The sequence below is a fragment of the Mercenaria mercenaria genome, chromosome 4 (genome assembly GCF_021730395.1).
Source record: "Mercenaria mercenaria strain notata chromosome 4, MADL_Memer_1, whole genome shotgun sequence".
NCBI lineage: Eukaryota > Metazoa > Mollusca > Bivalvia > Venerida > Veneridae > Mercenaria > Mercenaria mercenaria.
The window spans coordinates 79,360,169-79,374,139 of NC_069364.1; the positions used below are offsets into that span (position 1 = coordinate 79,360,169).

Consider the following 13,971-nt stretch of genomic DNA (forward strand, 5'->3'; position numbering starts at 1 on the left):
ACAAAGTGCTCAAGGTGATCTGTTGTGATCACCCTGTGCCAGTCCATCATCAACAATTTGACTGTTAACACTCTAGAGGTTACAATTTTGGCTCAATATTAATGAAACTTGTTCTTCTAAATGGTTTTCCTGATACACTATTGTGTTTTCACAACTTATTTCTTTCTGTAGCAAAGGCTATTTACAGGCCCCTTCAAGTCAGAAATTTATTTTTCAAATTATACAGTTTTTCCCTTAAATTGACTATACATAAAATTGATTTTTAAATTCAGAGCTAAAATTTCTCCCAAATGACAGTAGTAATGAAAATAATCTGTATGTTTCATCTGCTGTTTGAATAGGTTAATTAAGAATATAGTAGCTTACATATTTGAAATATTAATGAAATGTTAAAAATATATACTATTATCTGGATATATATGCTGTTTCTGATTTACTTTCTAGTTTTTACCTACTTTGTATTTATACCAGTTAATTAGATACTGCCAGTATCAATATAACAGCATTGAATATAGTTCTTATGAATACTGCTTATGTTCTCTAGGAACAAAAATAACATCGTAATCTAACTTAATAACCAAGAAACACTGTACAGTATGGGTAGTAACAAAAGGATTCTCTTTAATACATCTTGAAGTTTCATTCATACATATCCATAACACACAGAAAATAATCACTTTGATAAGTGAATAATGTCTATGCATTAAATTTTAACATACATAAATTTGTATTATGATAAACACTTAAACAGACTTCTGTATTTTTTTGTCCATTCAAACTCAACCGGTGTGTTTCCATAATTCCAAATGAGGAGTCTAAATGTCTGTACACAAAATGCATAATGGATATGTGAAAATCTCAAACATAGGAACTACACTGATCACTTGAACTAAAAGCATTCCTTATGAACAAACAACAGATTGGATTGCATTCTCTGAAAAAAATAATCATATTGATAATGTTCATATGAAATGTTTCAACAGTTTGGATATACAATAGTATGTGCAGAACAGAGGTTTGTATCGTTTTCTGTTCTTTTGAGTAACTCAGCAAAATAAGCCAATGGTTACAATTACGTTCTATGAATAAAAAAACTTCCCATTCGCCAAAAACTGATGCTTTCGACAAATGAATAAATGCTTTATACTGATCACAATAATTATTGTAAATCATCACCATCCATTCATTCATCATCATTTATTTATCATCATTAGTATTCTTCATCATCATTATCATCATTATTAATTAATTGATTCATTGTCACAATTTATTCCTCCTGCTCATCATTCATTCATTCATTAAATTTCAACATAGTTCATCATCATTTATTCATTTATTCTAATATGGCTAACAATGCTTTAATCATCACAACGATGTTATGTTGACATCACGTCAACGTGATATTTAGCGCCATGTACGCATCAAGAAATAGCGCTTTCAAATTTCATGAAATATTTTACTTAATAACATGTTTTAAATGAAATGTCACATTGCACAAATGTTTTGATTAATTTATACACATACTGAATTAGTTATTCGCTTTGCTGAATAATTTGCAATAATTTCGCTCGAACTGAATTCTGCCGCAAGACGTGTTACCGTTTTCGGTCCTGGCGTGTTTTAACTAATACCTACTATTGGCACCATGCTTGCGCGAAGAAACAGTTCCATCATATTTCATATAAATTTTACAATAAAGAACATACTAGAATCGAAATAATTTATGCTTTATCACTATTTATACACTGGGGCGGTTATACGTCATCTGAAATAATTCCACTCGGGCTGCGCCCTCGTAAAATTATTACGCCCGAGATATAACCGCCCATCGTGTATAAATTAAGTGATAAAGCACTGTTTTGCTATAAATTATTTCTTAATTCATCATCACCATTTATTTGTCATTATTATTTATCATTATAATTGTTCAGAAGCAATTATACATCATCGTCATATAAAAAATCTTCAGTCATATCATTATCATTCAACATCATTTGTCATCATTACAATTATTGTTCATCATCATCCTTCAAAGTATAATTTAAATGTTACTTAATTGCATAATTAATTTATTACAATGATAATAAATATGTAAAAGATACTTCCACAGTTCAGTTGGTTTTGCATGTTCAATTAAAAATTTTCTCTACAATATAAAACTTGGCTTGACCTAGCCAATCTTCAGAACGTATTTAGAAAATTGAGCTGATTTAAAAATGTAAGTGGTGTATTTTACTTTTTGTGGGATTAATGTGAAAAATATTGAAGATAACTTAAAAGCATTGTCAGTTTTCATACTGGGAGTTTATGGGAAAGTCACAGTTGTGATGACATTTCTAAAGACTTTTCAGGGTTCATACGCGTCAGGGAAAAGTCAGGGAAAATTTTTTTTTTTCAAGGTCAGGGAATTGTCAGGGAATTTTACAAAATGTCAGGGAAATTTTGAAATTTGGAAAATGTCAGGAAAATGTCAGGGAATTTTCTGATCTGGTTAGGCAACAATTTGTAAAGGTTAAGGCAGGTTCTTCAAATATTTCCTTTTTCATGAAAGCTATCACACTTACAACAATTAAAGCATAATTTTAAATTATATGCTTATGTATAGGGGCTTGACACATAAGTATGTGCTCTTCACACTGTACCTATGAGTCGTGCAACATCAAGTTGTAATAATTGAACTGAATGAACTAGCACGCAGAAAAGTGCATTCAATATTCCACATGAAAATGCAAACACAACTGCTAGTGTCAATGATAAGAACATTTTGGTTAATTCCGACTAGATACTGATGTTTATAAATAATTTAGCACAATTCTAAAGCATCAATACCACCACAATCGATAATGTTAATATGTAATTAATTCAGAATTACAGTTCTATCAATTCAGTTTATTTAAATTCAAAATTTATCAAATTATAAAGGTGGGGGTTTACCTAAGCATCTGCATATATTAAAGTATTGAAATTATATTTATGTAGCAGTCTAAGGCAGTGAGTTTCATATATTTTTAGCTCATCTGATTTTTTGAAAAAAAATGATGAGTTATTGTCATCACTTGAGCGGTTGTCGGCGTCGGCGTCGGCGTTGCCTGGTTAAGTTTTATGTTTAGGTCAGCTTTTCTCCTAAACTATCAAAGCTATTGCTTTGAAACTTGGAATACTTGTTTACCATCATAAGCAGACCAGGTACATCAAGAAACATAACTCCATCTTGCTTTTTGCAAGAATTATTGCCCCTTTTGGACTTAGAAAATCAGTTTTCTTGGTTAAGTTTTATGTTTAGGTCAGCTTTTATCCTAAACTATCAAAGCTTTTGCTTTAAAACTTGCAACACTTGTTCACCATCATAAGCTGACCCTGTACATCAAGAAACATAACTCCATCCTGCATTTTGCAAGATTATGGCCCCTTTTGGACTTAGAAAATATCAGATTTCTTGGTTAAGTTTATGTTTAGGTGAACTTTTTCTCTAAACTATCAAAGCTATTGCTTTGAAAACTTGCAACACTTGTTCACCATCATAAGCTGACCTGTACAGCAAGCAACATAACTCATCCTGCTTTTTGCAATAATTATTGCCCCTTTTGGACTTAGAAAATCATTTTCTTGGTTGAGTATTATGTTAAAGTATACTTTTCTCATAAACTATCAAAGCTATTGCTTTAAAACTTGCAACAGTTTTTCACCATCATAAGTGGACACTGTACATCAAGAAACATAACTCTATCCTGCTTTTTGCAAATATGATGGCCCTTTTTAGACTTAGAAAATCATGGGTAGGACAATATTTCTATTATACAAAAAAAATCAGATGAGCGTCAGCACCCGCAAGGCGGTGCTCTTGTTAAAGTATTAATTGACTAGGAAACAAAAATAAAGCAAAATAAGGTGTCATGCATCCTTAGCCGGCACTACAGACACTATCTTTCGGTTCAGCCTGTGCTGGAAAAAAAGACCAAAGAATATAATTATGACATTATACATTCCTTGTGAAAATGTAGTGGTGCCATAAACATGTTTTACTCAGCTGAAACACTCGGCACTCTAATGTCACACATTCAAAATGCAATCAGCACAACAGACATTACTGTCACTTAATTATGCAGGGCTTATTTTATGTGCGATATATAAAATTGAACATAATATTATCTACAATACCTTAAAGACATGCTTTTGCTACCAAGGTGTTTTGCATGGTATATATCCTATAGATGTTACTCTTTTTAATGGTAATCAGAATGACAATTCCATTTTAATGTATTTAGTAAGCTATGTTCAGAAAAACAGTTCGATTTGGCTAATATGTTCAGGTTTCCAAAAGTAATTGCTTTATTGTCTATTGGTCATAACATAAAAACATTTGTTTGTTTGAAACAGTGTATTTGATTACTTTTTAATGCATGATAATATATGTCATTTTGCTTGCCAATGTGTTTTGTATAATCACCAGCTCCATATCCAGTTGATTTGGAATAAACAAACAAAATATTAAACAATGTAAATGTTTGTCAAAAAAGGAGGTAAGGGTTGGCTGTAGGGGTGGTGGAGGCCAACATTCTATTTTTCATTTAAAATTGAACCACTAAATGTGCACATTTTAAGATAACAAAAGTCATACTAGGTGACTTGGTTTGTATCGTACCGAACCAAAAAGTCAGGGAAAAATGCTTTCATGTCAGGGAAAAGTCAGGGAAATGTCAGGGAATTTTGTCTGAAAGAATGTGTATGAACCTTGATAAGTAAATTTCAATCTATACTAAAACTGTTGCAGATTTATCTATGTTCTATCATATAATCAAGTGAAATCCTTATTTTTGAGTTACATGGAGTGTTGACCATGATTATAAAGAAACCCAAATTCCAAGCTGTTGCCATGGCATTATTAATCCTCTTAAGACCAAACAGCTCCTGAAAACTTAAATTACAAAATCTAAAAATTGGGCAATTTGAATAGTTTTGCCTTGTATATAAGTTTTGCCATGCATTGGTTCAAAGCATGTTAAACTTTGCTAAGTCAATAAATCTTTTCAACCATTTTCTAATCATGTCTTCTTTTAAGGGCAGAAATGCTTGGAATATTAAAAACAAATGTTTAATAAGGTGTTGATAATTACATCTTCAAAAATGCCATGCCTTTAGACCCCAATTAACTCACATTATTTTAACTTGCTAGTTTCATTCATTAAGTCCATAAAAACTTTTTACTTAAAATTGGATATGCAGGCCACTTAAATTCTTGCAGTTACTGTTTCATTGGCAATTTTACAAATCTGGAATACATTACATTTCACATGGTGTCAGAAACAGAACATACCTTGAAAATCTAAAAGACATTGAAACATTTTGTACCACTAAACCAAGAAAATATGTTCCTTCATTAATTAAAGGGCACTGTAAGACTCTTTGAAAGATGAGTGTTAGGCGATTTTGATTTCTTTAACCTTTACCATGCTAAATTTCTATAATGAACTGGTCCGTCATTCAATTTGGACAATACCATTTATTATTCGAAGGGGTGTTAACTGAGAATTTACTGATTGAATAGCGAACAGTGCAGACCATGATCAGACTGCACAGATGTGCAGGCTGATCTTGGTCTGCACTGTTCTCAAAGGCAGAATCACTTGCTGCCAGCAGTTTTTGTTTGTTTTGTTAGGTTTTTGCATTAAGATTTTTCACCAAAAAATTGCTCCAGAAAGTCATTCAGTCTCCCAGTTTCATTCATATAATCTTCTTTCAGATTTCTGTAGATTATTTAGGTATGTCTGTGTACTATTTCAGACTGCAGAACATGTTAAAAGGTGTACTAGACTTACCGGTAAGTACTATTGAACCTTCCTTTGTTAATAATTATTTATACATGTGTTGTATTTTATCTATTCAAAATCATTTATTAGAAGCTTATTCACTTTCCACCTGTTTAATGTGCCATTGTAATTGATAGGATGCACACCAAAACAGAACATATAAATGTTGAATATGTTTGTTACTTATATGATATTTTCTCTGAAGTTATGTCCCTAGAATTTTTTTAAGAAAAAAAAGAAAAAAAAAGAATATGAGTGAAATCAGTATCTTAACATTGACAGCATAATTCACAAATGTACTTTATCTGAACCTTTCGTTAACATAAATATTTTTTATGAAATTAGCTCGGTCTAGTATGTCCAATATCCTCAAAATTCAACAGTAGAAAAGCTGAGAGTTTATACAGAAAAAGAGGCTTCATTTGGCAATGTATGGCAAAAAAATTTTTTTTTTAAGAAATATTATATCCCAGTGGTTTGCCATTGTTTGGAGTTCAGATGCAAAGGAATTATATCAGGGTGGGTGCAGCCCGAGTGATATAGTAATATGCATCTGAACAACAAACAATAATTTTATTCAAGAGCAAATCACTGTGTTTTGGATATATTATTGTACCCCCCGACAACAAAGTTGTAAGGGGGGTATACTGGTTTCAGGTTGTCTGTCTGTCTGTCCGTCTGGCCGTCTGTCCGTAGACGCAATCTTGTGCGCACCATCTCTCCTCATCCCCTTGACACAATTTAATGAAACTTCACACAAGTGATCTGTACCAACAGTAGTTGTGCATGGGGCATGTTAGGTTCTTTTAGAAAAAAAATTTGCAGAGATATGGGACTTTGTTTTTTTGTTACTATACTATATACATAGACACAATCTTGTGCGCACCATCTCTCCTCATCCCCTTGACACAATTTAATAAAACTTCACACAAGTGATCAGTACCAACAGTAGTTGTGCATGGGGCATGTTAGGTTCTTTTAGAAAAAAAAATTGCTGAGTTATGGGACTTTGTTTTTTTTTGTTACTATACTATATACATCTATAGACACAATCTTGTGCGCACCATCTCTCCTCATCCCCTTGACACAATTTAATGAAACTTCACACAAGTGATCAGTAACAACAGTAGTTGTGCATGGGGCATGTTAGGTGCTTTCAGATAAAAAATTTGCAGAGTTACGGGACTTTGTTTTTTTGTTACTATACTATATACATAGACACAATCTTGTGCGCACCATCTCTCCTCATCCCCTTGACACAATTTAATGAAACTTCACACAAGTGATCAGTAACAACAGTAGTTGTGCATGGGGCATGTTCGGTTCTTTCAGCGACAAAAAATGCAGAGTTATGGGACTTTGTTTCTTGTTAACATACTATGTACATACAGTCTGCATATGCAATCTTGTGCGTGCCTAATCTACCAAACCCTTACACACAATTTAATGAAACTTCACACAAGTGATCAGTACCAACCCTAGTTGTGCATGGTGCATGTTATATTCTTTTAGATAAATATTCTGCATAGTTATGGGACTTTGTTTTTTGTTACTATACTGTATACATACAGCCTATATACATACAGTCCACATAATTATGCAATCTTGTGTGCGTCAAATTGCAATGTACTGTGTCAGTGCATGAGGGGGGTACATTCATCACCTTTAGTGATAGCTCTAGTTTTGATTCTAACATTATCAACATTACAAAATTATGCCCCTTTTTCAACTTAGCAGTCTTTGGTTAAGTTTTTGTATGTAAGCTTGTATCTCAGTACCCATGTATCGGAATGAATTGAAACTTCACACACTTGTCCACTGGGCTGATATGCATTGTACAGGTTCCAGAACCCTGTTTTGCATTTTTACAAAATTATGCCCCTTTTCGACTTTTATATTCATTCAGTTGACAAGGCTGTTGAATAGTCAAGGTTGCTGTCATCCTCATTTTCTATAATATATTTTACTTTGGTTGTGATTTTAGCTCATCCCAAGCAAGAAATTGCTTACTGTCCATTATAGGTCCAGCCATCCATCCACACTTTTCGTCAGATGACATCTCTTCTGAAACTATTGGTCAGAATTGCACCAAACTTGGTTGGTAGCATCCTGGCATGGTCTTCTATCAATATTATTCAGATGTTTCAGCTTGGCCAGTTTTAGAGGCTGGTAGAGCTAAAAATAGAAAAAAACTTTAAATGACTTCTTGTTATGAACTGTTTGTTTGATCTTTTAAGTGGACTATAGAGTGATGGCCATTATTGCAATTGACTTGATTGCGGCCATTTGACAATGTCAACCATGACATTCTGCTAGATGTCCTAAAAGCACAGTATGGTGTTTGTGTAACAGCTCTTCAATGGGTAGATTCCTACTTAAGGCCTTGTACTTGTAAGGTTAATATCTACAATGTATATTCATCAGAAAGCAAGCTTGAATGCAGTGTGCCACAAAGCAGTTGCCTTGGTGCATGGCTTTATCACACCGACATTGGAACTCTTTTTTTATGTCATTCCCAAATCCATATCGGTCTACAGTTTTGCTGAAGACCATTTAGCAAATAAAAAATTCTGAATGTTGTTACATTGTTCCATACAACAAGGGCAAAACATTTAATGACAGAAGTTTCTGAACTATTGGTCCAAACCAAAACTGGAATGAACTGCCGTTAGCATTACGCAAAAGTGAATCACTTGTAATAGTAAAAAAAATCTTAAGAGACTGTATTTTAGAGACTTTATGGCATTGTTTTAAACTTGTTGTTTTAAATGTGATAACAGCAGGTGTTGTGTATAATTTAGTTTTTGATTTCATGGGCGTTTTTAGCTCACTTGAGCAATGCGCAGGTGAGTTATTGTGATCACTCGATGTCCGGCGTCAACAATAACTTGATCGCACGATGTCTGTTAGCTGAAGCCAGTAAAGCTGAAAATAGAAATACCTTTAAAGAACTTCTTCTCATGAATCATTGGATGGGTCATCATCAGATTTGTTTTTAGTATCATTATACTATGTCTTCTTTCAAATTTGTTCAAATGGGGCACTTGACCCCTTTCAGGTGCTGCTACAGGCAAAAATAAAAAACACCTTCAAATAGCTTCATCAGTCTTAATCTTTAGCATCATTATAAGATCCTCTCCCAATTTTATAGCCCACCGGCTTAGCTCAGTAGGTAAGAGCGTTGGTCTACGGATCGCGGGGTCGCGAGTTCGATCCTCGGGCGGGGCGTATGTTCTCCATGACTGTTTGATAAACGACATTGTGTCTGAAATCATTAGTCCTCCACCTCTGATTCATGTGGGAAAGTTGGCATTTACTTGCGGAAAACAGGATGTACTGGTACAGAATCCAGGAACACTGGTTAGGTTAACTGCCCACCGTTATATAACTGAAATACTGTTGAAAAATAGCGTTAAACCCAAAACAAACAAATAAACAAATCTCCCAATTTCATGCAAATGGGGGCACTTGGCCCCTTTTATTGGTCTGCTAGAGGTAAAGATAAAACTATTTTAAAGAGACCCAGCCTGCTCCAGTTGTTTGTGTTTGTTTTTTTTTCCACCCAATTTTGAAGTCTGAGGAACACTAAATAGAGGATATTAATTTTGTTTGTTTCAGTGAAATATCAATTTTATTTCACAAGTGAGCATCAAAAACTGATATTTTCACTGGTGGCATAGCCACGAGTGAAAATGACTTTTTTTTGGTGCTCACGAGTGGAATAAAATTGATATTTCACTGAAACAAACAAATTTTCTTTTTATTTCATGTGTAAAACTCTATTTTTGTTGTGTAATTCATAAAAATGTCAAAAATCGTGGGAAAGATCAACAGAAAGCATAACACAAATGACATCATTTTATCGACGTCATCTTCATTACGGTCCGCGGTATTCATAACCCCCGGTATACAATTTGACTTCAGTTGCGACGGAGGACCAGAACAAGTTCGGCAAAAACAGTGAAAATAAAAATGATAATCTGCTGTTTCAAAACTGTGGATTATCACTTTTATTTCACTGAGAAAACTCTATAATTCACTGGAAAACATTAAATAATAGTGTCATACTAATTTATGTAATTAACTTCTACTGCCTCTAGAACTTTTGACACCTGGGGCATATTATGGCCCTTTTACAAAGTTGCACACTCTCTAGCATTGTTAATCTTTGATATTCAGATTAGCAATCTAGGACCATCATGGCCCTCTTGTTCATGTATATGTTGATTTTGTACATTTCCTTACATAAGCTATGGGGTTGTCGTTTAAGGGGTCTGCATTCTTGGAGCATGGCTTTTTATGTTGGATAACAATATAATGCTTGTGTTTTTAACTCATCTGATTTTTTGAGAGAAAAAAATGATGAGTAATTGTCATCTCTTGATCGTCGTCGGTGTCTGAGCGTTGACGTTGGCCAAAGCCTGGTTAAGTTTTATGTTGAAGTCAGCTTTTCTCCTAAACTATCAAAGCTATTGCTTTAAAACTTGCAACACTTGTTTCACCATCAATAGCTGACTCTGTACAGCAAAAAACATAACTCCATCCTGCTTTTAGCAAGAATTATGGCCCCTTTTGAACTTAGAAAATATCAGATTTCTTGGTTAAGTTTTATGTTTAGGTCAGCTTTTCTCCTAAACTATCAAAGCTATTGCTTTAAAACTTGTTAACCTTGTTAACTTGTTAAAACACCTGTTAACCATCAAAAGCTAACTCTGTACAGCTAGAAACATAACTCCATCCTGCTTTTTGCAAGAATTATGGCCCCTTTTGGACTTTGAATATCAGATTTCTTGGGTAAGTTTTGTGTTTAGGTCAACTTTTCTCCTTAATGGTCAAAGCTATAGCTTTAAAACTTGGAGCAGTTATTCACCATTAAAATCTGACTCTGCACAGCAAGTACCGTAACTCTATATTGCTTTTTTGCAAGAATAATGGCCCCTTTTGGATTTAGAAAATCATGGGTATGACAATATTTCTATTATACAGCGACAAAAAAATGAGATGACCATCTGCACCTGCAAGGCGGTGCTCTTGTTTAGAATTACTTGCTGTTTGTTTGTTTTCACAATATTATTATGATCTATAGAATCCTTACATTTCCTCTCAAGCACATTAAAATGATTCATCCCAACGTATCGCATTTGGCCTTAATTTGATATGAAAAACCCATAATGTTTCAGATGTTGCAAACTTCTCTTTGTCACAATATTGTAATTTCTGAGTTTTGTACTAGCTGGCCTTTCTGTACTTTCAGTACTTTGATTTTAATTAACAAAGTCCTGAACATTCTCATTATTTTAAACTTTTTTCTTTTTTATTGCATCATGACTTGCAATAGCTCACATTGCAAATAAAACTCAATTTCAAAGCATCTTGTTAACATGTTTTTATAAAGAAATTCTTGGGTTTTATAAATTTTTTGGGTGTTTCCCAGTAAAACATAAAAACAATTTTTCAAGAGGAGCAGTGTTGAAACAGAACTAAATTATCATTTTACACGCTTTAATACTTTCATTTATGTTAGGCCATAATTAAACAAGAGCTGTCGGAGGACAGCAGTGCTCGACTATTCAACAGCCTTGCCGATTGAATGAATACGAAAGTCGAAAAAGGGGCATAATTTAGTAAAATAACAAAATAGGGTTATGGAACCTGCATAGTGCTTATCAGCTCATGACAGTGGATAAGTGTGTGAAGTTTCAATCCATTCCCATTAGTGGGTACTGAGATACCAGCTTACATAAAAGAATTTAACCAAAAACTCCTAAGTCAAAAAAGGGGCATAATTTTGTAAAATGCAAACTTGAGTAATTGACCCTTTGCACTGCATGTCATGTCATGACAGTGAACATGTGTGTGAAGTTTCAATCCTTTCCCATTAGTGGATACTGAGATACCAGCTTACATACAAAAACTTAACCAAAAATTTCTATATTGAAAAAGGGGCATAATTTTGTAAAAAAGCAAAATAGAGTTATGGAACCTGCTTTATGCATGTCAGATCATGACAATGAACAAGTGTGTGAAGTTTCAATCCATTCCCATTAGTGAGTACTGAGATACCAGCTTACATACAAAACCTTAACCAAAAATTTCTAAGTCGAAAAAGGGACATAATTTTGTAAAAAAGCAAAATAGAGTTATGGAACCTGTGCAATGTAAGTCAGTTTAACACAGTAAATAAGTGTGTGAAGTTTCAATCCATTCCCACAAGTGGTTACTGAGATACCAGCTTACATACAAAACCTTAACCAAAAATTTCTAAGTAAAAAAAGGGGCATAATTTTGTAAAAAAGCAAAATAGAGTTATGGAATCTGTGCAGTGTAAGTCATTTTATCACAGTAAATAAGTGTGTGAAGTTTCAATCCATTCCCATAAGTGGTTGCTGAGATACCAGCTTACATACAAAAACTTAACCAAATCGGGACGCGGACGCTGATGCCAAGGCATGGGCGAATCCAATAGCTCTACTATTCTATGAATAGTCGAGCTAAAAATTGTTTGTTTTCAGTAATGCAACCAAAGTTTTTGTGTGGGTTGGTAGGTAGGGGAATTTTTTTTGCATATAATCGTATAGGGAAAAAATTGTTCATCTGACTGGCCAGGAAAAAAAGTTGGGTTTCAGCGATTTTCATGGGAGGTTGTGTTAACGCAAACAAGTGGTTTTTAGCTCGACTATTCATAGAATAGTGAGCTGTTGCACTCGCCCATGCGTCGGCGTCCGCGTCGGCGTCGGCGTCCACGTCCCGATTTTGGTTAAGGTTTTGTATGTAAGCTGGTATCTCAGTAACCACTTGTGGGAATGGATTGAAACTTCACACACTTATTCACTGTGACAAACTGACTTACATTGCACAGGTTCCATAACTCTATTTTGCTTTTTTACAAAATTATGCCCCTTTTTCGACTCAGAAATTTTTGGTTAAGGTTTTGTATGTAAGCTGGTAACTCAGTAACCACTTGTGGGAATGGATTGAAACTTCACACACTTATTCACTGTGATGAACTGATCTACATTGCACAGGTTCCATAACTCTATTTTGCTTTTTTACAAAATTATGCCCCTTTTTCGACTTAGAAATTTTTGGTTAAGGTTTTGTATGTAAGCTGGTATCTCAGTACTTACTAATGGGAATGGATTGAAACTTCACATACTTGTTCACTATCATGATCTGACATGCACTAAGCAAGTCCTATAACTCTACTCTCTTTTTTTTCAAAATTATGCCCCTTTTTCGACTTAGCAGTTTTTGGTTAAATTTTTGTATGTAATCTGATATCTCAGTATCCACTAACTGGAATGGATTGAAACATCACACACTTGTTCACTGTCATGATCTAACGTGCACTGTGAAGGTCCCATAACTCTACTTGGCATTTTTACAAAATTATGCCCCTTTGACTTAGCAGTTTTTTGTTAAGTTTTTGTATGTAAGCTGGTATCTCAGTATCCACAAATTGGAAAGGATTGAAACTTCACACACTTGTTCACTGTCATGATATGACATGCAGTACAGAGGTTCAATACCTCTACTTTGCATTTTACAAAATTATGCCCCTTTTTCAACTTTTGTATTCATTCAATTGACAAGGCTGTTGAATAGTCGAGCGTTGCTGTCCTCCGACAGCTCTTGTTTTTAATGGTAGCCTTATTAAACAATGGCACGTACTCATTATATAAATGAGCATTCCAGTTTTTCACTTCAACTCTGTGAAAAAGTCAGTGTGAAGAAGCTTCAAGCTTTAAAAGAAAGAAGGCCTCGAGCGTGTATAGTTATGTCTCCCCCAGGAGACATATTGTTTTTGCCCTGTCCGTCCGTCCGTCCGTACGTCACACTTCATTTCCGAGCAATAACTGGAGAACCATTTGACCTAGAAGCTTCAAACTTCATAGGGTTGTAGGGCTGCTGGAGTAGACAACCCCTATTGTTTTTGGGGTCACTCCGTCAAAGGTCAAGGTCACAGGGGCCTGAACATTGAAAACCATTTCCGATCAATAACTAGAGAACCACTTGACCCAGAATGTTGAATCTTCATAGGATGATTGGCCATGAAGAGTAGATGACCCCTATTGATTTTGGGGTCACTCCATCAAAGGTCAAGGTCACAGGGGCCTGAACATTGAAAACCATTTCTGATCAATAACTAGAGAACCACTTGACC

The 13,971-nt window shown here is 34.4% G+C and overlaps 1 protein-coding gene across 2 annotated transcripts in view; it reads left to right on the top strand.

The window, feature by feature from the left end:
* LOC123552258 (arrestin domain-containing protein 3-like) overlaps positions 1 to 13,971 on the top strand; it is a 227,853-nt gene that overhangs the window by 4,160 nt on the left and 209,722 nt on the right. For both annotated transcript variants that reach the window (XM_045341771.2, XM_045341769.2), the window contains exon 2: positions 5,782 to 5,818. The gene's annotated coding sequence lies outside the window, so the exon portion shown is untranslated. The remainder of the gene's footprint in view (positions 1 to 5,781; positions 5,819 to 13,971) is intronic.